General features: G+C 48.5%; 8 non-coding genes across 8 annotated transcripts; all 8 read right to left on the reverse strand.

Annotated features, from left to right (window-relative positions):
• Positions 1-10,577: 10,577 nt before the first annotated feature.
• On the reverse strand, positions 10,578-10,689 carry TRNAL-CAA (transfer RNA leucine (anticodon CAA)). Its single transcript has 2 exons — positions 10,652-10,689; positions 10,578-10,623 (listed from the first exon to the last, which is right to left on the reverse strand). It is a non-coding gene; the product is annotated as a tRNA-Leu (tRNA).
• A 3,473-nt stretch (positions 10,690-14,162) lies between these two features.
• Positions 14,163-14,274, reverse strand: TRNAL-CAA (transfer RNA leucine (anticodon CAA)). Its single transcript has 2 exons — positions 14,237-14,274; positions 14,163-14,208 (listed from the first exon to the last, which is right to left on the reverse strand). It is a non-coding gene; the product is annotated as a tRNA-Leu (tRNA).
• A 768-nt stretch (positions 14,275-15,042) lies between these two features.
• On the reverse strand, positions 15,043-15,114 carry TRNAP-AGG (transfer RNA proline (anticodon AGG)). Its single transcript has one exon. It is a non-coding gene; the product is annotated as a tRNA-Pro (tRNA).
• A 2,633-nt stretch (positions 15,115-17,747) lies between these two features.
• TRNAL-CAA (transfer RNA leucine (anticodon CAA)) lies at positions 17,748-17,859 on the reverse strand. Its single transcript has 2 exons — positions 17,822-17,859; positions 17,748-17,793 (listed from the first exon to the last, which is right to left on the reverse strand). It is a non-coding gene; the product is annotated as a tRNA-Leu (tRNA).
• Positions 17,860-18,166: 307 nt separating this feature from the next.
• On the reverse strand, positions 18,167-18,239 carry TRNAV-CAC (transfer RNA valine (anticodon CAC)). Its single transcript has one exon. It is a non-coding gene; the product is annotated as a tRNA-Val (tRNA).
• Positions 18,240-18,627: 388 nt separating this feature from the next.
• TRNAP-AGG (transfer RNA proline (anticodon AGG)) lies at positions 18,628-18,699 on the reverse strand. The gene has a single exon. It is a non-coding gene; the product is annotated as a tRNA-Pro (tRNA).
• A 2,633-nt stretch (positions 18,700-21,332) lies between these two features.
• On the reverse strand, positions 21,333-21,444 carry TRNAL-CAA (transfer RNA leucine (anticodon CAA)). Its single transcript has 2 exons — positions 21,407-21,444; positions 21,333-21,378 (listed from the first exon to the last, which is right to left on the reverse strand). It is a non-coding gene; the product is annotated as a tRNA-Leu (tRNA).
• Positions 21,445-22,212: 768 nt separating this feature from the next.
• Positions 22,213-22,284, reverse strand: TRNAP-AGG (transfer RNA proline (anticodon AGG)). Its single transcript has one exon. It is a non-coding gene; the product is annotated as a tRNA-Pro (tRNA).
• Positions 22,285-25,674: the final 3,390 nt, after the last annotated feature.

A 25,674-nucleotide genomic window follows, 5' to 3' on the forward strand; every position in this document is an offset into this window, starting at 1 on the left:
TTCCTATCAAAGTCACAGCTTTAAAGGCCCCACAATATAACATGGCCAAGAAAAAAAAAAAAAAACAGAACAAGAAACAATGCACATGCACGACCACCGAGGGATGCAGATAACTTTTTAGCGTCCTGCAATAGTAAAGCACGTTTTACACAGGTCACAAGTTTTTAAAGGTCATTTCTGTCTAAGTGTGCATTGAGAGAGACTGAGGTTTTAGGGAGCAAACACAAAAGCTGCTGCTGCCAAGTGTTTCTGCCCGGTCTCAAACCGGGGGCTTTTCGCGTGTGAGGCGAACGTGATAACCACTACACTACAGAAACAAGCTTGCTGATTTGACTGAAGGAGCACAGTTCCCCTCATATGTTTGCACGATTTCCTCTATACTTTATCAGCAGTTGCTCGGAATGCGAGGGGTAAGTGTGAAAATTGCAGCGGTGTCGGCCAGCATGCATACACTCAGACGTCCTGAAAAATCCCATAGCTACGGGCAGAGACAGACAAATATCTGATGCCTAAATGCCAGGAAGGAGAGCCTGTGAAATCATCACACAGGGCGCACTGAGAGCAAGCAGGAAGGAAGCCAAGGCATTGTAATCCATTTTTCGCCTTAGGCAAAAAATATGTTTTGCGCAACAATGCTTCGAGTAAAATGAGAAATGTTGAGGGGTTGTGTATTTTGAGCAGGATTTGATTGTTTTCCGCTAAAATGGGCTCGTCCGGGATTTGAAACCGGGACCTCTCGCACCCTAAGCGAGAATCATACCCCTAGACCAACGAACCTGGGCACAGAAATGCAACGGCTCCGACCCTGCTCGGAGGATTGGTGACAGAGAGTGGGAGACTACATCCCAAAGCAAGAAACTGCACATGGTGCTCTCTTTTGCAGTACGACTAGAGTCATTTGCATGGTCTTCATCGAACATGACATAAAAAGCCTCTATCCTTTAGGCATTTTGGCCCAGATTTACAAGAAAATGACTAAGCGCGACGCTGTGCCAAATTTGCAAGCCCCATGTGCCGTCATTTTCAAAATGCAGGAAAGCGCCGTATTTAGTAGAATACAGCGCACCCCTGTGCTTCCCCCTGCGCCAGCTCTAAATTAGCTGCTGAGCGCCAACGCAGCCATTCTTGCACCATGGTACAAGGATGACTGCGTTGAGGGGGAAATTGTTTTTGTGCAGGAAGGGACACCTTCCTGCCCAAAAAAAAAATCTTCAATGGTGATTTGCTCTTACTTCTATGTGTGCTGCAGAATGCATCACACATAGCAAGAGCAAAAACAAGGAGAAATGAAAACATTTCTCCTCAGTGCGCCACTCTAACGACACCCCTGGGATGGCGTTGGATTTTGGCGCTGACGCAGATTTACGCCAACTCCTAAATCTGGAGCAGCATCAAAATGCTATGGTGTTGCTGTGGCACACTCCCAACAACACCCATTGCACGCCCCTTCCAGGGAATGCGCTGCGTGCTAAGGGGCCGTATTTACAAGGTGGTGTTAAGCCACAAAAAGTGGCTGAACGCCATCTTGTAAATACCGCGCAGTGCATAGTGCCACCGGGGCGTCACTAAAAGTGATGCTCCGGTGGCGTTAGGGCCTTGTAAGTCTGGCACTTTATTTGCTCAAGGTGTGTGTTCTTGGTGAGGGCAGGAAAGCTATTTTCGCTCTCGTACCTTCCTTCCTTGGCTGGCTTGAATGCTGTAGGCTCAGGCTTCATTGCAAAGGTCAAACAGTGAGCAACTGACTGCCGTAAGCTGGCACAACTCCTCTTGGTGAGCTGTGACAGATGCCCCAGGAGCGTAGTACCTCACGATGGTGAGGGATAGACACAGTCTCCTTTATCTCAGCTTGCCTGTCAGGTGAGGCAGGAAATGCAAATACTGTGAAAAAGCCCAGCGACTCGAACCAGGGACCTTTCGCATGTGAGGTGCGCATGATAACCACTACACTACACAAGCAGACACACTTGCCGGCTTGCTTCATGTGGCTATGCATTGTACTGGAACCACCACACTATGGAAACAGACACACCTGCTTGCTTTATGTGGCTATGCATTGGACTGGGATGCAAGGATGAGGGCCAATGTTCATGACGCTCAAAGCTGAGCCTTCCGGAACACAATCTCTTCCCTTGGAAGAAAGGAACTGGGATCACTTTCATTCCAAGAGGTGATTTCAGAACTGGACCCGAAATTACCATGGAGAAGCACTGTGCATTTAATGTTCCTACGAGCACTGCTGCTCCAGCACAGAAAAGCAGTTGCAAAGAAATCTCGCATACCTTCATGATGCTGAACCGTCTCGACGCCAGTATAAAGCATGTATTGCATTGCAACATGACATCTTACAAGAGTGAAAAGCAGAAACACTCCTGTTTAAAACACAGACTGAACCTATAAAGGTAGGGGTTTGTCTGGGATTTGAACCGAGGTCCTCTCACACCCGAAGCGAGAATCATACACCAATACCAACTAGACTGCCGCTGCATAGTCATTTGAAACATCTTCTGAAGCGTCTTTCAGAAAAGCAGGGCCATTTGGAGGCTCTCTCTCTCTAAGCGTGCCATAGCAATTGATGTTTTCTGTCAAGGATTTTTTGTTTGTCTCTAGCAAGGCAAGAGGTAGTCAAAATGCCCTGTGCCAGTGAGCTGAACTAGGGGACTGATGTGAAAAGCAGACCCTTTCTGGTAGTTGTAACCCGCTGCTAGTCATGGACGCTTGCACCTTAGATTTCCCAACCAGAAGCACTGAAGGGCCTGCTAGCTCTTGAGCCAGAGGAGCATGCCTCTTGGATTCAAGCACACTTGCTCGGTCAGCGCTTGATCAGGCTCGATCAGGCGAGATTTATATTAGTGGCTCATAGGCCTGAAACACTCACCTGGGAGACGCAGGGTGGCTGATTTCCCGGAATGGCCCTTGATGGGGAAATCACCTCCTTTCCCCCGCCTCATTTCAGAATTGTGTGCTAGTCGCAAGACAGTGTTCAGGGGTTCATGGGTACTGCCTACTCCCAGCTGCCTCTCTGTCTTCTTCATGTAAATTGCAAGTCACGAGGAGGCACCATTGCCAATATGCTCCGCCCACCTAACCAAGAAACCTAGTTTGAGCTTGTCTGCCTGTGTTGTTGCAGGGGCAGAGTCTTCTTTGCCCAAAAGGTGGCAGGAGAGCCTCACTTCAAACGATAGAATCAACTGCTTAAGTAGAAACCAGCATGGTAGTTACTGTCATAAAGTGCAGCTCTAACAGAAGGTGTGCCTGAGACGCCCCTTCCAGTAATACACAGAATTTTGATTGAGGGCCCAGCCGATGGGTTGGTGGATTTCTCCTCACATGCCACAGCAGCTTCCAAAGATAGTGGTCTGAGGAGCTGGCTCTGCAAGCAGAGCAAGATTTAAGGGAAGAAAATACACCTGTCAGAAGTGGGATTTGAACCCACGCCTCCATGAAGAGACCAGAAGGCTCAGCTTCACTGAAGATCAAGCTCTCTTGAGTCTGGCGCCTTAGACCACTCGGCCATCCTGATAGCCAAAACAGTGTGCAGGTCGGACTCTTCAGTCTGCACTTGTTGATTTTGCCGCTTGCAATGTTCCTATCAAAGTCACAGCTTTAAAGGCCCCACAATATAACATGGCCAAGAAAAAAAAAAAAAAACAGAACAAGAAACAATGCACATGCACGACCACCGAGGGATGCAGATAACTTTTTAGCGTCCTGCAATAGTAAAGCACGTTTTACACAGGTCACAAGTTTTTAAAGGTCATTTCTGTCTAAGTGTGCATTGAGAGAGACTGAGGTTTTAGGGAGCAAACACAAAAGCTGCTGCTGCCAAGTGTTTCTGCCCGGTCTCAAACCGTGGACTTTTCGCGTGTGAGGCGAATGTGATAACCACTACACTACAGAAACAAGCTTGCTGATTTGACTGAAGGAGCATAGTTCCCCTCATATGTTTGCACGATTTCCTCTATACTTTATCAGCAGTTGCTCGGAATGCGAGGGGTAAGTGTGAAAATTGCAGCGGTGTCGGCCAGCATGCATACACTCAGACGTCCTGAAAAATCCCATAGCTGCGGGCAGAGACAGACAAATATCTGATGCCTAAATGCCAGGAAGGAGAGCCTGTGAAATCATCACACAGGGCGCACTGAGAGCAAGCAGGAAGGAAGCCAAGGCATTGTAATCCATTTTTCGCCTGAGGCAAAAAATATGTTTTGCGCAACAATGCTTCGAGTAAAATGAGAAATGTTGAGGGGTTGTGTATTTTGAGCAGGATTTGATTGTTTTCCGCTAAAATGGGCTCGTCCGCGATTTGAACCCGGGACCTCTCGCACCCTAAGCGAGAATCATACCCCTAGACCAACGAGCCTGGGCACAGAAATGCAACGGCTCCGACCCTGCTCGGAGGATTGGTGACAGAGAGTGGGAGACTACATCCCAAAGCAAGAAACTGCACATGGTGCTCTCTTTTGCAGTACGACTAGAGTCATTTGCATGGTCTTCATCGAACATGACATAAAAAGCCTCTATCCTTTAGACATTTTGGCCCAGATTTACAAGAAAATGACTAAGCGCGACGCTGTGCCAAATTTGCAAGCCCCACGTGCCGTCATTTTCAAAATGCAGGAAAGCGCCGTATTTAGTAGAATACAGCGCACCCCTGTGCTTCCCCCTGCGCCAGCTCTAATTTAGCTGCTGAGCGCCAACGCAGCCGTTCTTGCACCATGGTACAAGGATGACTGCGTTGAGGGGGAAATTGTTTTTGTGCAGGAAGGGAAACCTTCCTGCCCCAAAAAAAAATCTTCAATGGTGATTTGCTCTTACTTCTATGTGTGCTGCAGAATGCATCACACATAGAAAGAGCAAAAACAAGGAGAAATGAAAACATTTCTCCTCAGTGCGCCACTCTAACGACACCCCTGGGATGGCGTTGGATTTTGGCGCTGACGCAGATTTACGCCAACTCCTAAATCTGGAGCAGCATCAAAATGCTATGGTGTTGCTGTGGCACACTCCCAACAACACCCATTGCACGCCCCTTCCAGGGAACGCGCTGTGTGCTAAGGGGCTGTATTTACAAGGTGGTGTTAAGCCACAAAAAGTGGCTGAACGCCATCTTGTAAATACCGCGCAGTGCATAGTGCCACCGGAGGCGTCACTAAAAGTGATGCTCCGGTGGCGATAGGGCCTTGTAAGTCTGGCACTTTATTTGCTCAAGGTGTGTGTTCTTGGTGAGGGCAGGAAAGCTATTTTCGCTCTCGTACCTTCCTTCCTTGGCTGGCTTGAATGCTGTAGGCTCAGGCTTCATTGCAAAGGTCAAACAGTGAGCAACTGACTGCCGTAAGCTGGCGCAACTCCTCTTGGTGAGCTGTGACAGATGCCCCAGGAGCGTAGTACCTCACGATGGTGAGGGATAGACACAGTCTCTTTTATCTCAGCTTGCCTGTCAGGTGAGGCAGGAAATGCAAATACTGTGAAAAAGCCCAGCGACTCGAACCAGGGACCTTTCGCATGTGAGGTGCGCATGATAACCACTACACTACACAAGCAGACACACTTGCCGGCTTGCTTCATGTGGCTATGCATTGTACTGGAACCACCACACTATGGAAACAGACACACCTGCTTGCTTTATGTGGCTATGCATTGGACTGGGATGCAAGGATGAGGGCCAATGTTCATGACGCTCAAAGCTGAGCCTTCCGGAACACAATCTCTTCCCTTGGAAGAAAGGAACTGGGATCACTTTCATTCCAAGAGGTGATTTCAGAACTGGACCCGAAATTACCATGGAGAAGCACTGTGCATTTAATGTTCCTACGAGCACTGCTGCTCCAGCACAGAAAAGCAGTTGCAAAGAAATCTCGCATACCTTCATGATGCTGAACCGTCTCGACGCCAGTATAAAGCATGTATTGCATTGCAACATGACATCTTACAAGAGTGAAAAGCAGAAATACTCCTGTTTAAAACACAGACTGAACCTATAAAGGTAGGGGTTTGTCTGGGATTTGAACCGAGGTCCTCTCACACCCGAAGCGAGAATCATACCCCTATACCAACTAGACTGCCGCTGCATAGTCATTTGAAACATCTTCTGAAGCGTCTTTCAGAAAAGCAGGGCCATTTGGAGGCTCTCTCTCTCTAAGCGTGCCATAGCAATTGATGTTTTCTGTCAAGGATTTTTTGTTTGTCTCTAGCAAGGCAAGAGGTAGTCAAAATGCCCTGTGCCAGTGAGCTGAACTAGGGGACTGATGTGAAAAGCAGACCCTTTCTGGTAGTTGTAACCCGCTGCTAGTCATGGACCCTTGCACCTTAGATTTCCCAACCAGAAGCACTGAAGGGCCTGCTAGCTCTTGAGCCAGAGGAGCATGCCTCTTGGATTCAAGCACACTTGCTCGGTCAGCGCTTGATCAGGCTCGATCAGGCGAGATTTATATTAGTGGCTCATAGGCCTGAAACACTCACCTGGGAGACGCAGGGTGGCTGATTTCCCGGAATGGCCCTTGATGGGGAAATCACCTCCTTTCCCCCGCCTCATTTCAGAATTGTGTGCTAGTCGCAAGACAGTGTTCAGGGGTTCATGGGTACTGCCTACTCCCAGCTGCCTCTCTGTCTTCTTCATGTAAATTGCAAGTCACGAGGAGGCACCATTGCCAATATGCTCCGCCCACCTAACCAAGAAACCTAGTTTGAGCTTGTCTGCCTGTGTTGTTGCAGGGGCAGAGTCTTCTTTGCCCAAAAGGTGGCAGGAGAGCCTCACTTCAAACGATAGAATCAACTGCTTAAGTAGAAACCAGCATGGTAGTTACTGTCATAAAGTGCAGCTCTAACAGAAGGTGTGCCTGAGACGCCCCTTCCAGTAATACACAGAATTTTGATTGAGGGCCCAGCCGATGGGTTGGTGGATTTCTCCTCACATGCCACAGCAGCTTCCAAAGATAGTGGTCTGAGGAGCTGGCTCTGCAAGCAGAGCAAGATTTAAGGGAAGAAAATACACCTGTCAGAAGTGGGATTTGAACCCACGCCTCCATGAAGAGACCAGAAGGCTCAGCTTCACTGAAGATCAAGCTCTCTTGAGTCTGGCGCCTTAGACCACTCGGCCATCCTGATAGCCAAAACAGTGTGCAGGTCGGACTCTTCAGTCTGCACTTGTTGATTTTGCCGCTTGCAATGTTCCTATCAAAGTCACAGCTTTAAAGGCCCCACAATATAACATGGCCAAGAAAAAAAAAAAAAAACAGAACAAGAAACAATGCACATGCACGACCACCGAGGGATGCAGATAACTTTTTAGCGTCCTGCAATAGTAAAGCACGTTTTACACAGGTCACAAGTTTTTAAAGGTCATTTCTGTCTAAGTGTGCATTGAGAGAGACTGAGGTTTTAGGGAGCAAACACAAAAGCTGCTGCTGCCAAGTGTTTCTGCCCGGTCTCAAACCGTGGACTTTTCGCGTGTGAGGCGAATGTGATAACCACTACACTACAGAAACAAGCTTGCTGATTTGACTGAAGGAGCACAGTTCCCCTCATATGTTTGCACGATTTCCTCTATACTTTATCAGCAGTTGCTCGGAATGCGAGGGGTAAGTGTGAAAATTGCAGCGGTGTCGGCCAGCATGCATACACTCAGACGTCCTGAAAAATCCCATAGCTGCGGGCAGAGACAGACAAATATCTGATGCCTAAATGCCAGGAAGGAGAGCCTGTGAAATCATCACACAGGGCGCACTGAGAGCAAGCAGGAAGGAAGCCAAGGCATTGTAATCCATTTTTCGCCTGAGGCAAAAAATATGTTTTGCGCAACAATGCTTCGAGTAAAATGAGAAATGTTGAGGGGTTGTGTATTTTGAGCAGGATTTGATTGTTTTCCGCTAAAATGGGCTCGTCCGCGATTTGAACCCGGGACCTCTCGCACCCTAAGCGAGAATCATACCCCTAGACCAACGAGCCTGGGGACAGAAATGCAACGGCTCCGACCCTGCTCGGAGGATTGGTGACAGAGAGTGGGAGACTACATCCCAAAGCAAGAAACTGCACATGGTGCTCTCTTTTGCAGTACGACTAGAGTCATTTGCATGGTCTTCATCGAACATGACATAAAAAGCCTCTATCCTTTAGACATTTTGGCCCAGATTTACAAGAAAATGACTAAGCGCGACGCTGTGCCAAATTTGCAAGCCCCACGTGCCGTCATTTTCAAAATGCAGGAAAGCGCCGTATTTAGTAGAATACAGCGCACCCCTGTGCTTCCCCCTGCGCCAGCTCTAAATTAGCTGCTGAGCGCCAACGCAGCCGTTCTTGCACCATGGTACAAGGATGACTGCGTTGAGGGGGAAATTGTTTTTGTGCAGGAAGGGAAACCTTCCTGCCCCAAAAAAAAATCTTCAATGGTGATTTGCTCTTACTTCTATGTGTGCTGCAGAATGCATCACACATAGAAAGAGCAAAAACAAGGAGAAATGAAAACATTTCTCCTCAGTGTGCCACTCTAACGACACCCCTGGGATGGCGTTGGATTTTGGCGCTGACGCAGATTTACGCCAACTCCTAAATCTGGAGCAGCATCAAAATGCTATGGTGTTGCTGTGGCACACTCCCAACAACACCCATTGCACGCCCCTTCCAGGGAACGCGCTGTGTGCTAAGGGGCCGTATTTACAAGGTGGTGTTAAGCCACAAAAAGTGGCTGAACGCCATCTTGTAAATACCGCGCAGTGCATAGTGCCACCGGAGGCGTCACTAAAAGTGATGCTCCGGTGGCGATAGGGCCTTGTAAGTCTGGCACTTTATTTGCTCAAGGTGTGTGTTCTTGGTGAGGGCAGGAAAGCTATTTTCGCTCTCGTACCTTCCTTCCTTGGCTGGCTTGAATGCTGTAGGCTCAGGCTTCATTGCAAAGGTCAAACAGTGAGCAACTGACTGCCGTAAGCTGGCGCAACTCCTCTTGGTGAGCTGTGACAGATGCCCCAGGAGCGTAGTACCTCACGATGGTGAGGGATAGACACAGTCTCTTTTATCTCAGCTTGCCTGTCAGGTGAGGCAGGAAATGCAAATACTGTGAAAAAGCCCAGCGACTCGAACCAGGGACCTTTCGCATGTGAGGTGCGCATGATAACCACTACACTACACAAGCAGACACACTTGCCGGCTTGCTTCATGTGGCTATGCATTGTACTGGAACCACCACACTATGGAAACAGACACACCTGCTTGCTTTATGTGGCTATGCATTGGACTGGGATGCAAGGATGAGGGCCAATGTTCATGACGCTCAAAGCTGAGCCTTCCGGAACACAATCTCTTCCCTTGGAAGAAAGGAACTGGGATCACTTTCATTCCAAGAGGTGATTTCAGAACTGGACCCGAAATTACCATGGAGAAGCACTGTGCATTTAATGTTCCTACGAGCACTGCTGCTCCAGCACAGAAAAGCAGTTGCAAAGAAATCTTGCATACCTTCATGATGCTGAACCGTCTCGACGCCAGTATAAAGCATGTATTGCATTGCAACATGACATCTTACAAGAGTGAAAAGCAGAAATACTCCTGTTTAAAACACAGACTGAACCTATAAAGGTAGGGGTTTGTCTGGGATTTGAACCGAGGTCCTCTCATACCCGAAGCGAGAATCATACCCCTATACCAACTAGACTGCCGCTGCATAGTCATTTGAAACATCTTCTGAAGCGTCTTTCAGAAAAGCAGGGCCATTTGGAGGCTCTCTCTCTCTCTAAGCGTGCCATAGCAATTAATGTTTTCTGTCAAGGATTTTTTGTTTGTCTCTAGCAAGGCAAGAGGTAGTCAAAATGCCCTGTGCCAGTGAGCTGAACTAGGGGACTGATGTGAAAAGCAGACCCTTTCTGGTAGTTGTAACCCGCTGCTAGTCATGGACCCTTGCACCTTAGATTTCCCAACCAGAAGCACTGAAGGGCCTGCTAGCTCTTGAGCCAGAGGAGCATGCCTCTTGGATTCAAGCACACTTGCTCGGTCAGCGCTCGATCAGGCTCGATCAGGCGAGATTTATATTAGTGGCTCATAGGCCTGAAACACTCACCTGGGAGACGCAGGGTGGCTGATTTCCCGGAATGGCCCTTGATGGGGAAATCACCTCCTTTCCCCCGCCTCATTTCAGAATTGTGTGCTAGTCGCAAGACAGTGTTCAGGGGTTCATGGGTACTGCCTACTCCCAGCTGCCTCTCTGTCTTCTTCATGTAAATTGCAAGTCACGAGGAGGCACCATTGCCAATATGCTCCGCCCACCTAACCAAGAAACCTAGTTTGAGCTTGTCTGCCTGTGTTGTTGCAGGGGCAGAGTCTTCTTTGCCCAAAAGGTGCAGGAGAGCCTCACTTCAAACGATAGAATCAACTGCTTAAGTAGAAACCAGCATGGTAGTTACTGTCATAAAGTGCAGCTCTAACAGAAGGTGTGCCTGAGACGCCCCTTCCAGTAATACACAGAATTTTGATTGAGGGCCCAGCCGATGGGTTGGTGGATTTCTCCTCACATGCCACAGCAGCTTCCAAAGATAGTGGTCTGAGGAGCTGGCTCTGCAAGCAGAGCAAGATTTAAGGGAAGAAAATACACCTGTCAGAAGTGGGATTTGAACCCACGCCTCCATGAAGAGACCAGAAGGCTCAGCTTCACTGAAGATCAAGCTCTCTTGAGTCTGGCGCCTTAGACCACTCGGCCATCCTGACAGCCAAAACAGTGTGCAGGTCGGACTCTTCAGTCTGCACTTGTTGATTTTGCCGCTTGCAATGTTCCTATCAAAGTCACAGCTTTAAAGGCCCCACAATATAACATGGCCAAGAAAAAAAAAAAAAAACAGAACAAGAAACAATGCACATGCACGACCACCGAGGGATGCAGATAACTTTTTAGCGTCCTGCAATAGTAAAGCACGTTTTACACAGGTCACAAGTTTTTAAAGGTCATTTCTGTCTAAGTGTGCATTGAGAGAGACTGAGGTTTTAGGGAGCAAACACAAAAGCTGCTGCTGCCAAGTGTTTCTGCCCGGTCTCAAACAGGGGACTTTTCGCGTGTGAGGCGAACGTGATAACCACTACACTACAGAAACAAGCTTGCTGATTTGACTGAAGGAGCACAGTTCCCCTCATATGTTTGCACGATTTCCTCTATACTTTATCAGCAGTTGCTCGGAATGCGAGGGGTAAGTGTGAAAATTGCAGCGGTGTCGGCCAGCATGCATACACTCAGACGTCCTGAAAAATCCCATAGCTACGGGCAGAGACAGACAAATATCTGATGCCTAAATGCCAGGAAGGAGAGCCTGTGAAATCATCACACAGGGCGCACTGAGAGCAAGCAGGAAGGAAGCCAAGGCATTGTAATCCATTTTTCGCCTTAGGCAAAAAATATGTTTTGCGCAACAATGCTTCGAGTAAAATGAGAAATGTTGAGGGGTTGTGTATTTTGAGCAGGATTTGATTGTTTTCCGCTAAAATGGGCTCGTCCTTGATTTGAACCCGGGACCTCTCGCACCCTAAGCGAGAATCATACCCCTAGACCAACGAGCCTGGGCACAGAAATGCAACGGCTCCGACCCTGCTCGGAGGATTGGTGACAGAGAGTGGGAGACTACATCCCAAAGCAAGAAACTGCACATGGTGCTCTCTTTTGCAGTACGACTAGAGTCATTTGCATGGTCTTCATCGAACATGACATAAAAAGCCTCTATCCTTTAGACATTTTGGCCCAGATTTACAAGAAAATGACTAAGCGCGACGCTGTGCCAAATTTGCAAGCCCCACGTGCCGTCATTTTCAAAATGCAGGAAAGCGCCGTATTTAGTAGAATACAGCGCACCCCTGTGCTTCCCCCTGCGCCAGCTCTAAATTAGCTGCTGAGCGCCAACGCAGCCGTTCTTGCACCATGGTACAAGGATGACTGCGTTGAGGGGGAAATTGTTTTTGTGCAGGAAGGGACACCTTCCTGCCCAAAAAAAAAATCTTCAATGGTGATTTGCTCTTACTTCTATGTGTGCTGCAGAATGCATCACACATAGCAAGAGCAAAAACAAGGAGAAATGAAAACATTTCTCCTCAGTGCGCCACTCTAACGACACCCCTGGGATGGCGTTGGATTTTGGCGCTGACGCAGATTTACGCCAACTCCTAAATCTGGAGCAGCATCAAAATGCTATGGTGTTGCTGTGGCACACTCCCAACAACACCCATTGCACGCCCCTTCCAGGGAACGCGCTGCGTGCTAAGGGGCCGTATTTACAAGGTGGTGTTAAGCCACAAAATGTGGCTGAACGCCATCTTGTAAATACCGCGCAGTGCATAGTGCCACCGGGGCGTCACTAAAAGTGATGCTCCGGTGGCGATAGGGCCTTGTAAGTCTGGCACTTTATTTGCTCAAGGTGTGTGTTCTTGGTGAGGGCAGGAAAGCTATTTTCGCTCTCGTACCTTCCTTCCTTGGCTGGCTTGAATGCTGTAGGCTCAGGCTTCATTGCAAAGGTCAAACAGTGAGCAACTGACTGCCGTAAGCTGGCGCAACTCCTCTTGGTGAGCTGTGACAGATGCCCCAGGAGCGTAGTACCTCACGATGGTGAGGGATAGACACAGTCTCTTTTATCTCAGCTTGCCTGTCAGGTGAGGCAGGAAATGCAAATACTGTGAAAAAGCCCAGCGACTCGAACCAGGGACCTTTCGCATGTGAGGTGCGCATGATAACCACTACACTACACAAGCAGACACACTTGCCGGCATGCTTCATGTGGCTATGCATTGTACTGGAACCACCACACTATGGAAACAGACACACCTGCTTGCTTTATGTGGCTATGCATTGGACTGGGATGCAAGGATGAGGGCCAATGTTCATGACGCTCAAAGCTGAGCCTTCCGGAACACAATCTCTTCCCTTGGAAGAAAGGAACTGGGATCACTTTCATTCCAAGAGGTGATTTCAGAACTGGACCCGAAATTACCATGGAGAAGCACTGTGCATTTAATGTTCCTACGAGCACTGCTGCTCCAGCACAGAAAAGCAGTTGCAAAGAAATCTCGCATACCTTCATGATGCTGGACCGTCTCGACGCCAGTATAAAGCATGTATTGCATTGCAACATGACATCTTACAAGAGTGAAAAGCAGAAATACTCCTGTTTAAAACACAGACTGAACCTATAAAGGTAGGGGTTTGTCTGGGATTTGAACCGAGGTCCTCTCACACCCGAAGCGAGAATCATACCCCTATACCAACTAGACTGCCGCTGCATAGTCATTTGAAACATCTTCTGAAGCGTCTTTCAGAAAAGCAGGGCCATTTGGAGGCTCTCTCTCTCTCTAAGCGTGCCATAGCAATTAATGTTTTCTGTCAAGGATTTTTTGTTTGTCTCTAGCAAGGCAAGAGGTAGCCAAAATGCCCTGTGCCAGTGAGCTGAACTAGGGGACTGATGTGAAAAGCAGACCCTTTCTGGTAGTTGTAACCCGCTGCTAGTCATGGACCCTTGCACCTTAGATTTCCCAACCAGAAGCACTGAAGGGCCTGCTAGCTCTTGAGCCAGAGGAGCATGCCTCTTGGATTCAAGCACACTTGCTCGGTCAGCGCTCGATCAGGCTCGATCAGGCGAGATTCATATTAGTGGCTCATAGGCCTGAAACACTCACCTGGGAGACGCAGGGTGGCTGATTTCCCGGAATGGCCCTTGATGGGGAAATCACCTCCTTTCCCCCGCCTCATTTCAGAATTGTGTGCTAGTCGCAAGACAGTGTTCAGGGGTTCATGGGTACTGCCTACTCCCAGCTGCCTCTCTGTCTTCTTCATGTAAATTGCAAGTCACGAGGAGGCACCATTGCCAATATGCTCCGCCCACCTAACCAAGAAACCTAGTTTGAGCTTGTCTGCCTGTGTTGTTGCAGGGGCAGAGTCTTCTTTGCCCAAAAGGTGGCAGGAGAGCCTCACTTCAAACGATAGAATCAACTGCTTAAGTAGAAACCAGCATGGTAGTTACTGTCATAAAGTGCAGCTCTAACAGAAGGTGTGCCTGAGACGCCCCTTCCAGTAATACACAGAATTTTGATTGAGGGCCCAGCCGATGGGTTGGTGGATTTCTCCTCACATGCCACAGCAGCTTCCAAAGATAGTGGTCTGAGGAGCTGGCTCTGCAAGCAGAGCAAGATTTAAGGGAAGAAAATACACCTGTCAGAAGTGGGATTTGAACCCACGCCTCCATGAAGAGACCAGAAGGCTCAGCTTCACTGAAGATCAAGCTCTCTTGAGTCTGGCGCCTTAGACCACTCGGCCATCCTGACAGCCAAAACAGTGTGCAGGTCGGACTCTTCAGTCTGCACTTGTTGATTTTGCCGCTTGCAATGTTCCTATCAAAGTCACAGCTTTAAAGGCCCCACAATATAACATGGCCAAGAAAAAAAAAAAAAAACAGAACAAGAAACAATGCACATGCACGACCACCGAGGGATGCAGATAACTTTTTAGCGTCCTGCAATAGTAAAGCACGTTTTACACAGGTCACAAGTTTTTAAAGGTCATTTCTGTCTAAGTGTGCATTGAGAGAGACTGAGGTTTTAGGGAGCAAACACAAAAGCTGCTGCTGCCAAGTGTTTCTGCCCGGTCTCAAACTGGGGACTTTTCGCGTGTGAGGCGAACGTGATAACCACTACACTACAGAAACAAGCTTGCTGATTTGACTGAAGGAGCACAGTTCCCCTCATATGTTTGCACGATTTCCTCTATACTTTATCAGCAGTTGCTCGGAATGCGAGGGGTAAGTGTGAAAATTGCAGCGGTGTCGGCCAGCATGCATACACTCAGACGTCCTGAAAAATCCCATAGCTACGGGCAGAGACAGACAAATATCTGATGCCTAAATGCCAGGAAGGAGAGCCTGTGAAATCATCACACAGGGCGCACTGAGAGCAAGCAGGAAGGAAGCCAAGGCATTGTAATCCATTTTTCGCCTTAGGCAAAAAATATGTTTTGCGCAACAATGCTTCGAGTAAAATGAGAAATGTTGAGGGGTTGTGTATTTTGAGCAGGATTTGATTGTTTTCCGCTAAAATGGGCTCGTCCGGGATTTGAACCCGGGACCTCTCGCACCCTAAGCGAGAATCATACCCCTAGACCAACGAGCCTGGGCACAGAAATGCAACGGCTCCGACCCTGCTCGGAGGATTGGTGACAGAGAGTGGGAGACTACATCCCAAAGCAAGAAACTGCACATGGTGCTCTCTTTTGCAGTACGACTAGAGTCATTTGCATGGTCTTCATCGAACATGACATAAAAAGCCTCTATCCTTTAGACATTTTGGCCCAGATTTACAAGAAAATGACTAAGCGCGACGCTGTGCCAAATTTGCAAGCCCCACGTGCCGTCATTTTCAAAATGCAGGAAAGCGCCGTATTTAGTAGAATACAGCGCACCCCTGTGCTTCCCCCTGCGCCAGCTCTAAATTAGCTGCTGAGCGCCAACGCAGCCGTTCTTGCACCATGGTACAAGGATGACTGCGTTGAGGGGGAAATTGTTTTTGTGCAGGAAGGGACACCTTCCTGCCCAAAAAAAAAATCTTCAATGGTGATTTGCTCTTACTTCTATGTGTGCTGCAGAATGCATCACACATAGCAAGAGCAAAAACAAGGAGAAATGAAAACATTTCTCCTCAGTGCGCCACTCTAACGACACCCCTGGGATGGCGTTGGATTTTGGCGCTGACGCAGATTTACGCCAACTCCTAAATCTGGAGCAGCATCAAAATGCTATGGTGTTGCTGTGGCACACTCCCAACAACACCCATTGCACGCCCCTTCCAGGGAACGCGCTGCGTGCTAAGGGGCCGTATTTACAAGGTGGTGTTAAGCCACAAAATGTGGCTGAACGCCATCTTGTAAATACCGCGCAGTGCATAGTGCCACCGGGGCGTCACTAAAAGTGATGCTCCGGTGGCGATAGGGCCTTGTAAGTCTGGCACTTTATTTGCTCAAGGTGTGTGTTCTTGGTGAGGGCAGGAAAGCTATTTTCGCTCTCGTACCTTCCTTCCTTGGCTGGCTTGAATGCTGTAGGCTCAGGCTTCATTGCAAAGGTCAAACAGTGAGCAACTGACTGCCGTAAGCTGGCGCAACTCCTCTTGGTGAGCTGTGACAGATGCCCCAGGAGCGTAGTACCTCACGATGGTGAGGGATAGACACAGTCTCTTTTATCTCAGCTTGCCTGTCAGGTGAGGCAGGAAATGCAAATACTGTGAAAAAGCCCAGCGACTCGAACCAGGGACCTTTCGCATGTGAGGTGCGCATGATAACCACTACACTACACAAGCAGACACACTTGCCGGCATGCTTCATGTGGCTATGCATTGTACTGGAACCACCACACTATGGAAACAGACACACCTGCTTGCTTTATGTGGCTATGCATTGGACTGGGATGCAAGGATGAGGGCCAATGTTCATGACGCTCAAAGCTGAGCCTTCCGGAACACAATCTCTTCCCTTGGAAGAAAGGAACTGGGATCACTTTCATTCCAAGAGGTGATTTCAGAACTGGACCCGAAATTACCATGGAGAAGCACTGTGCATTTAATGTTCCTACGAGCACTGCTGCTCCAGCACAGAAAAGCAGTTGCAAAGAAATCTCGCATACCTTCATGATGCTGGACCGTCTCGACGCCAGTATAAAGCATGTATTGCATTGCAACATGACATCTTACAAGAGTGAAAAGCAGAAATACTCCTGTTTAAAACACAGACTGAACCTATAAAGGTAGGGGTTTGTCTGGGATTTGAACCGAGGTCCTCTCACACCCGAAGCGAGAATCATACCCCTATACCAACTAGACTGCCGCTGCATAGTCATTTGAAACATCTTCTGAAGCGTCTTTCAGAAAAGCAGGGCCATTTGGAGGCTCTCTCTCTCTCTAAGCGTGCCATAGCAATTAATGTTTTCTGTCAAGGATTTTTTGTTTGTCTCTAGCAAGGCAAGAGGTAGTCAAAATGCCCTGTGCCAGTGAGCTGAACTAGGGGACTGATGTGAAAAGCAGACCCTTTCTGGTAGTTGTAACCCGCTGCTAGTCATGGACCCTTGCACCTTAGATTTCCCAACCAGAAGCACTGAAGGGCCTGCTAGCTCTTGAGCCAGAGGAGCATGCCTCTTGGATTCAAGCACACTTGCTCGGTCAGCGCTCGATCAGGCTCGATCAGGCGAGATTTATATTAGTGGCTCATAGGCCTGAAACACTCACCTGGGAGACGCAGGGTGGCTGATTTCCCGGAATGGCCCTTGATGGGGAAATCACCTCCTTTCCCCTGCCTCATTTCAGAATTGTGTGCTAGTCGCAAGACAGTGTTCAGGGGTTCATGGGTACTGCCTACTCCCAGCTGCCTCTCTGTCTTCTTCATGTAAATTGCAAGTCACGAGGAGGCACCATTGCCAATATGCTCCGCCCACCTAACCAAGAAACCTAGTTTGAGCTTGTCTGCCTGTGTTGTTGCAGGGGCAGAGTCTTCTTTGCCCAAAAGGTGGCAGGAGAGCCTCACTTCAAACGATAGAATCAACTGCTTAAGTAGAAACCAGCATGGTAGTTACTGTCATAAAGTGCAGCTCTAACAGAAGGTGTGCCTGAGACGCCCCTTCCAGTAATACACAGAATTTTGATTGAGGGCCCAGCCGATGGGTTGGTGGATTTCTCCTCACATGCCACAGCAGCTTCCAAAGATAGTGGTCTGAGGAGCTGGCTCTGCAAGCAGAGCAAGATTTAAGGGAAGAAAATACACCTGTCAGAAGTGGGATTTGAACCCACGCCTCCATGAAGAGACCAGAAGGCTCAGCTTCACTGAAGATCAAGCTCTCTTGAGTCTGGCGCCTTAGACCACTCGGCCATCCTGACAGCCAAAACAGTGTGCAGGTCGGACTCTTCAGTCTGCACTTGTTGATTTTGCCGCTTGCAATGTTCCTATCAAAGTCACAGCTTTAAAGGCCCCACAATATAACATGGCCAAGAAAAAAAAAAAAAAACAGAACAAGAAACAATGCACATGCACGACCACCGAGGGATGCAGATAACTTTTTAGCGTCCTGCAATAGTAAAGCACGTTTTACACAGGTCACAAGTTTTTAAAGGTCATTTCTGTCTAAGTGTGCATTGAGAGAGACTGAGGTTTTAGGGAGCAAACACAAAAGCTGCTGCTGCCAAGTGTTTCTGCCCGGTCTCAAACCGGGGACTTTTCGCGTGTGAGGCGAACGTGATAACCACTACACCACAGAAACAAGCTTGCTGATTTGACTGAAGGAGCACAGTTCCCCTCATATGTTTGCACGATTTCCTCTATACTTTATCAGCAGTTGCTCGGAATGCGAGGGGTAAGTGTGAAAATTGCAGCGGTGTCGGCCAGCATGCATACACTCAGACGTCCTGAAAAATCCCATAGCTACGGGCAGAGACAGACAAATATCTGATGCCTAAATGCCAGGAAGGAGAGCCTGTGAAATCATCACACAGGGCGCACTGAGAGCAAGCAGGAAGGAAGCCAAGGCATTGTAATCCATTTTTCGCCTTAGGCAAAAAATATGTTTTGCGCAACAATGCTTCGAGTAAAATGAGAAATGTTGAGGGGTTGTGTATTTTGAGCAGGATTTGATTGTTTTCCGCTAAAATGGGCTCGTCCGGGATTTGAACCCGGGACCTCTCGCACCCTAAGCGAGAATCATACCCCTAGACCAACGAGCCTGGGCACAGAAATGCAACGGCTCCGACCCTGCTCGGAGGATTGGTGACAGAGAGTGGGAGACTACATCCCAAAGCAAGAAACTGCACATGGTGCTCTCTTTTGCAGTACGACTAGAGTCATTTGCATGGTCTTCATCGAACATGACATAAAAAGCCTCTATCCTTTAGACATTTTGGCCCAGATTTACAAGAAAATGACTAAGCGCGACGCTGTGCCAAATTTGCAAGCCCCACGTGCCGTCATTTTCAAAATGCAGGAAAGCGCCGTATTTAGTAGAATACAGCGCACCCCTGTGCTTCCCCCTGCGCCAGCTCTAAATTAGCTGCTGAGCGCCAACGCAGCCGTTCTTGCACCATGGTACAAGGATGACTGCGTTGAGGGGGAAATTGTTTTTGTGCAGGAAGGGACACCTTCCTGCCCAAAAAAAAAATCTTCAATGGTGATTTGCTCTTACTTCTATGTGTGCTGCAGAATGCATCACACATAGCAAGAGCAAAAACAAGGAGAAATGAAAACATTTCTCCTCAGTGCGCCACTCTAACGACACCCCTGGGATGGCGTTGGATTTTGGCGCTGACGCAGATTTACGCCAACTCCTAAATCTGGAGCAGCATCAAAATGCTATGGTGTTGCTGTGGCACACTCCCAACAACACCCATTGCACGCCCCTTCCAGGGAACGCGCTGCGTGCTAAGGGGCCGTATTTACAAGGTGGTGTTAAGCCACAAAATGTGGCTGAACGCCATCTTGTAAATACCGCGCAGTGCATAGTGCCACCGGGGCGTCACTAAAAGTGATGCTCCGGTGGCGATAGGGCCTTGTAAGTCTGGCACTTTATTTGCTCAAGGTGTGTGTTCTTGGTGAGGGCAGGAAAGCTATTTTCGCTCTCGTACCTTCCTTCCTTGGCTGGCTTGAATGCTGTAGGCTCAGGCTTCATTGCAAAGGTCAAACAGTGAGCAACTGACTGCCGTAAGCTGGCGCAACTCCTCTTGGTGAGCTGTGACAGATGCCCCAGGAGCGTAGTACCTCACGATGGTGAGGGATAGACACAGTCTCTTTTATCTCAGCTTGCCTGTCAGGTGAGGCAGGAAATGCAAATACTGTGAAAAAGCCCAGCGACTCGAACCAGGGACCTTTCGCATGTGAGGTGCGCATGATAACCACTACACTACACAAGCAGACACACTTGCCGGCATGCTTCATGTGGCTATGCATTGTACTGGAACCACCACACTATGGAAACAGACACACCTGCTTGCTTTATGTGGCTATGCATTGGACTGGGATGCAAGGATGAGGGCCAATGTTCATGACGCTCAAAGCTGAGCCTTCCGGAACACAATCTCTTCCCTTGGAAGAAAGGAACTGGGATCACTTTCATTCCAAGAGGTGATTTCAGAACTGGACCCGAAATTACCATGGAGAAGCACTGTGCATTTAATGTTCCTACGAGCACTGCTGCTCCAGCACAGAAAAGCAGTTGCAAAGAAATCTCGCATACCTTCATGATGCTGGACCGTCTCGACGCCAGTATAAAGCATGTATTGCATTGCAACATGACATCTTACAAGAGTGAAAAGCAGAAATACTCCTGTTTAAAACACAGACTGAACCTATAAAGGTAGGGGTTTGTCTGGGATTTGAACCGAGGTCCTCTCACACCCGAAGCGAGAATCATACCCCTATACCAACTAGACTGCCGCTGCATAGTCATTTGAAACATCTTCTGAAGCGTCTTTCAGAAAAGCAGGGCCATTTGGAGGCTCTCTCTCTCTCTAAGCGTGCCATAGCAATTAATGTTTTCTGTCAAGGATTTTTTGTTTGTCTCTAGCAAGGCAAGAGGTAGTCAAAATGCCCTGTGCCAGTGAGCTGAACTAGGGGACTGATGTGAAAAGCAGACCCTTTCTGGTAGTTGTAACCCGCTGCTAGTCATGGACCCTTGCACCTTAGATTTCCCAACCAGAAGCACTGAAGGGCCTGCTAGCTCTTGAGCCAGAGGAGCATGCCTCTTGGATTCAAGCACACTTGCTCGGTCAGCGCTCGATCAGGCTCGATCAGGCGAGATTCATATTAGTGGCTCATAGGCCTGAAACACTCACCTGGGAGACGCAGGGTGGCTGATTTCCCGGAATGGCCCTTGATGGGGAAATCACCTCCTTTCCCCCGCCTCATTTCAGAATTGTGTGCTAGTCGCAAGACAGTGTTCAGGGGTTCATGGGTACTGCCCACTCCCAGCTGCCTCTCTGTCTTCTTCATGTAAATTGCAAGTCACGAGGAGGCACCATTGCCAATATGCTCCGCCCACCTAACCAAGAAACCTAGTTTGAGCTTGTCTGCCTGTGTTGTTGCAGGGGCAGAGTCTTCTTTGCCCAAAAGGTGGCAGGAGAGCCTCACTTCAAACGATAGAATCAACTGCTTAAGTAGAAACCAGCATGGTAGTTACTGTCATAAAGTGCAGCTCTAACAGAAGGTGTGCCTGAGACGCCCCTTCCAGTAATACACAGAATTTTGATTGAGGGCCCAGCCGATGGGTTGGTGGATTTCTCCTCACATGCCACAGCAGCTTCCAAAGATAGTGGTCTGAGGAGCTGGCTCTGCAAGCAGAGCAAGATTTAAGGGAAGAAAATACACCTGTCAGAAGTGGGATTTGAACCCACGCCTCCATGAAGAGACCAGAAGGCTCAGCTTCACTGAAGATCAAGCTCTCTTGAGTCTGGCGCCTTAGACCACTCGGCCATCCTGACAGCCAAAACAGTGTGCAGGTCGGACTCTTCAGTCTGCACTTGTTGATTTTGCCGCTTGCAATGTTCCTATCAAAGTCACAGCTTTAAAGGCCCCACAATATAACATGGCCAAGAAAAAAAAAAAAAAACAGAACAAGAAACAATGCACATGCACGACCACCGAGGGATGCAGATAACTTTTTAGCGTCCTGCAATAGTAAAGCACGTTTTACACAGGTCACAAGTTTTTAAAGGTCATTTCTGTCTAAGTGTGCATTGAGAGAGACTGAGGTTTTAGGGAGCAAACACAAAAGCTGCTGCTGCCAAGTGTTTCTGCCCGGTCTCAAACCGGGGACTTTTCGCGTGTGAGGCGAACGTGATAACCACTACACTACAGAAACAAGCTTGCTGATTTGACTGAAGGAGCACAGTTCCCCTCATATGTTTGCACGATTTCCTCTATACTTTATCAGCAGTTGCTCGGAATGCGAGGGGTAAGTGTGAAAATTGCAGCGGTGTCGGCCAGCATGCATACACTCAGACGTCCTGAAAAATCCCATAGCTACGGGCAGAGACAGACAAATATCTGATGCCTAAATGCCAGGAAGGAGAGCCTGTGAAATCATCACACAGGGCGCACTGAGAGCAAGCAGGAAGGAAGCCAAGGCATTGTAATCCATTTTTCGCCTTAGGCAAAAAATATGTTTTGCGCAACAATGCTTCGAGTAAAATGAGAAATGTTGAGGGGTTGTGTATTTTGAGCAGGATTTGATTGTTTTCCGCTAAAATGGGCTCGTCCGGGATTTGAACCCGGGACCTCTCGTACCCTAAGCGAGAATCATACCCCTAGACCAACGAGCCTGGGCACAGAAATGCAACGGCTCCGACCCTGCTCGGAGGATTGGTGACAGAGAGTGGGAGACTACATCCCAAAGCAAGAAACTGCACATGGTGCTCTCTTTTGCAGTACGACTAGAGTCATTTGCATGGTCTTCATCGAACATGACATAAAAAGCCTCTATCCTTTAGACATTTTGGCCCAGATTTACAAGAAAATGACTAAGCGCGACGCTGTGCCAAATTTGCAAGCCCCACGTGCCGTCATTTTCAAAATGCAGGAAAGCGCCGTATTTAGTAGAATACAGCGCACCCCTGTGCTTCCCCCTGCGCCAGCTCTAAATTAGCTGCTGAGCGCCAACGCAGCCGTTCTTGCACCATGGTACAAGGATGACTGCGTTGAGGGGGAAATTGTTTTTGTGCAGGAAGGGACACCTTCCTGCCCAAAAAAAAAATCTTCAATGGTGATTTGCTCTTACTTCTATGTGTGCTGCAGAATGCATCACACATAGCAAGAGCAAAAACAAGGAGAAATGAAAACATTTCTCCTCAGTGCGCCACTCTAACGACACCCCTGGGATGGCGTTGGATTTTGGCGCTGACGCAGATTTACGCCAACTCCTAAATCTGGAGCAGCATCAAAATGCTATGGTGTTGCTGTGGCACACTCCCAACAACACCCATTGCACGCCCCTTCCAGGGAACGCGCTGCGTGCTAAGGGGCCGTATTTACAAGGTGGTGTTAAGCCACAAAATGTGGCTGAACGCCATCTTGTAAATACCGCGCAGTGCATAGTGCCACCGGGGCGTCACTAAAAGTGATGCTCCGGTGGCGATAGGGCCTTGTAAGTCTGGCACTTTATTTGCTCAAGGTGTGTGTTCTTGGTGAGGGCAGGAAAGCTATTTTCGCTCTCGTACCTTCCTTCCTTGGCTGGCTTGAATGCTGTAGGCTCAGGCTTCATTGCAAAGGTCAAACAGTGAGCAACTGACTGCCGTAAGCTGGCGCAACTCCTCTTGGTGAGCTGTGACAGATGCCCCAGGAGCGTAGTACCTCACGATGGTGAGGGATAGACACAGTCTCTTTTATCTCAGCTTGCCTGTCAGGTGAGGCAGGAAATGCAAATACTGTGAAAAAGCCCAGCGACTCGAACCAGGGACCTTTCGCATGTGAGGTGCGCATGATAACCACTACACTACACAAGCAGACACACTTGCCGGCTTGCTTCATGTGGCTATGCATTGTACTGGAACCACCACACTATGGAAACAGACACACCTGCTTGCTTTATGTGGCTATGCATTGGACTGGGATGCAAGGATGAGGGCCAATGTTCATGACGCTCAAAGCTGAGCCTTCCGGAACACAATCTCTTCCCTTGGAAGAAAGGAACTGGGATCACTTTCATTCCAAGAGGTGATTTCAGAACTGGACCCGAAATTACCATGGAGAAGCACTGTGCATTTAATGTTCCTACGAGCACTGCTGCTCCAGCACAGAAAAGCAGTTGCAAAGAAATCTCGCATACCTTCATGATGCTGGACCGTCTCGACGCCAGTATAAAGCATGTATTGCATTGCAACATGACATCTTACAAGAGTGAAAAGCAGAAATACTCCTGTTTAAAACACAGACTGAACCTATAAAGGTAGGGGTTTGTCTGGGATTTGAACCGAGGTCCTCTCACACTCGAAGCGAGAATCATACCCCTATACCAACTAGACTGCCGCTGCATAGTCATTTGAAACATCTTCTGAAGCGTCTTTCAGAAAAGCAGGGCCATTTGGAGGCTCTCTCTCTCTCTAAGCGTGCCATAGCAATTAATGTTTTCTGTCAAGGATTTTTTGTTTGTCTCTAGCAAGGCAAGAGGTAGTCAAAATGCCCTGTGCCAGTGAGCTGAACTAGGGGACTGATGTGAAAAGCAGACCCTTTCTGGTAGTTGTAACCCGCTGCTAGTCATGGACCCTTGCACCTTAGATTTCCCAACCAGAAGCACTGAAGGGCCTGCTATCTCTTGAGCCAGAGGAGCATGCCTCTTGGATTCAAGCACACTTGCTCGGTCAGCGCTCGATCAGGCTCGATCAGGCGAGATTTATATTAGTGGCTCATAGGCCTGAAACACTCACCTGGGAGACGCAGGGTGGCTGATTTCCCGGAATGGCCCTTGATGGGGAAATCACCTCCTTTCCCCCGCCTCATTTCAGAATTGTGTGCTAGTCGCAAGACAGTGTTCAGGGGTTCATGGGTACTGCCTACTCCCAGCTGCCTCTCTGTCTTCTTCATGTAAATTGCAAGTCACGAGGAGGCACCATTGCCAATATGCTCCGCCCACCTAACCAAGAAACCTAGTTTGAGCTTGTCTGCCTGTGTTGTTGCAGGGGCAGAGTCTTCTTTGCCCAAAAGGTGGCAGGAGAGCCTCACTTCAAACGATAGAATCAACTGCTTAAGTAGAAACCAGCATGGTAGTTACTGTCATAAAGTGCAGCTCTAACAGAAGGTGTGCCTGAGACGCCCCTTCCAGTAATACACAGAATTTTGATTGAGGGCCCAGCCGATGGGTTGGTGGATTTCTCCTCACATGCCACAGCAGCTTCCAAAGATAGTGGTCTGAGGAGCTGGCTCTGCAAGCAGAGCAAGATTTAAGGGAAGAAAATACACCTGTCAGAAGTAGGATTTGAACCCACGCCTCCATGAAGAGACCAGAAGGCTCAGCTTCACTGAAGATCAAGCTCTCTTGAGTCTGGCGCCTTAGACCACTCGGCCATCCTGACAGCCAAAACAGTGTGCAGGTCGGACTCTTCAGTCTGCACTTGTTGATTTTGCCGCTTGCAATGTTCCTATCAAAGTCACAGCTTTAAAGGCCCCACAATATAACATGGCCAAGAAAAAAAAAAAAAAACAGAACAAGAAACAATGCACATGCACGACCACCGAGGGATGCAGATAACTTTTTAGCGTCCTGCAATAGTAAAGCACGTTTTACACAGGTCACAAGTTTTTAAAGGTCATTTCTGTCTAAGTGTGCATTGAGAGTGACTGAGGTTTTAGGGAGCAAACACAAAAGCTGCTGCTGCCAAGTGTTTCTGCCCGGTCTCAAATCGGGGACTTTTCGCGTGTGAGGCGAACATGATAACCACTACACTACAGAAACAAGCTTGCTGATTTGACTGAAGGAGCACAGTTCCCCTCATATGTTTGCACGATTTCCTCTATACTTTATCAGCAGTTGCTCGGAATGCGAGGGGTAAGTGTGAAAATTGCAGCGGTGTCGGCCAGCATGCATACACTCAGACGTCCTGAAAAATCCCATAGCTACGGGCAGAGACAGACAAATATCTGATGCCTAAATGCCAGGAAGGAGAGCCTGTGAAATCATCACACAGGGCGCACTGAGAGCAAGCAGGAAGGAAGCCAAG

Source organism: Pleurodeles waltl, unplaced genomic scaffold (assembly GCF_031143425.1).
Source record: "Pleurodeles waltl isolate 20211129_DDA unplaced genomic scaffold, aPleWal1.hap1.20221129 scaffold_72, whole genome shotgun sequence".
Classification (NCBI taxonomy): Eukaryota; Metazoa; Chordata; class Amphibia; order Caudata; family Salamandridae; genus Pleurodeles; species Pleurodeles waltl.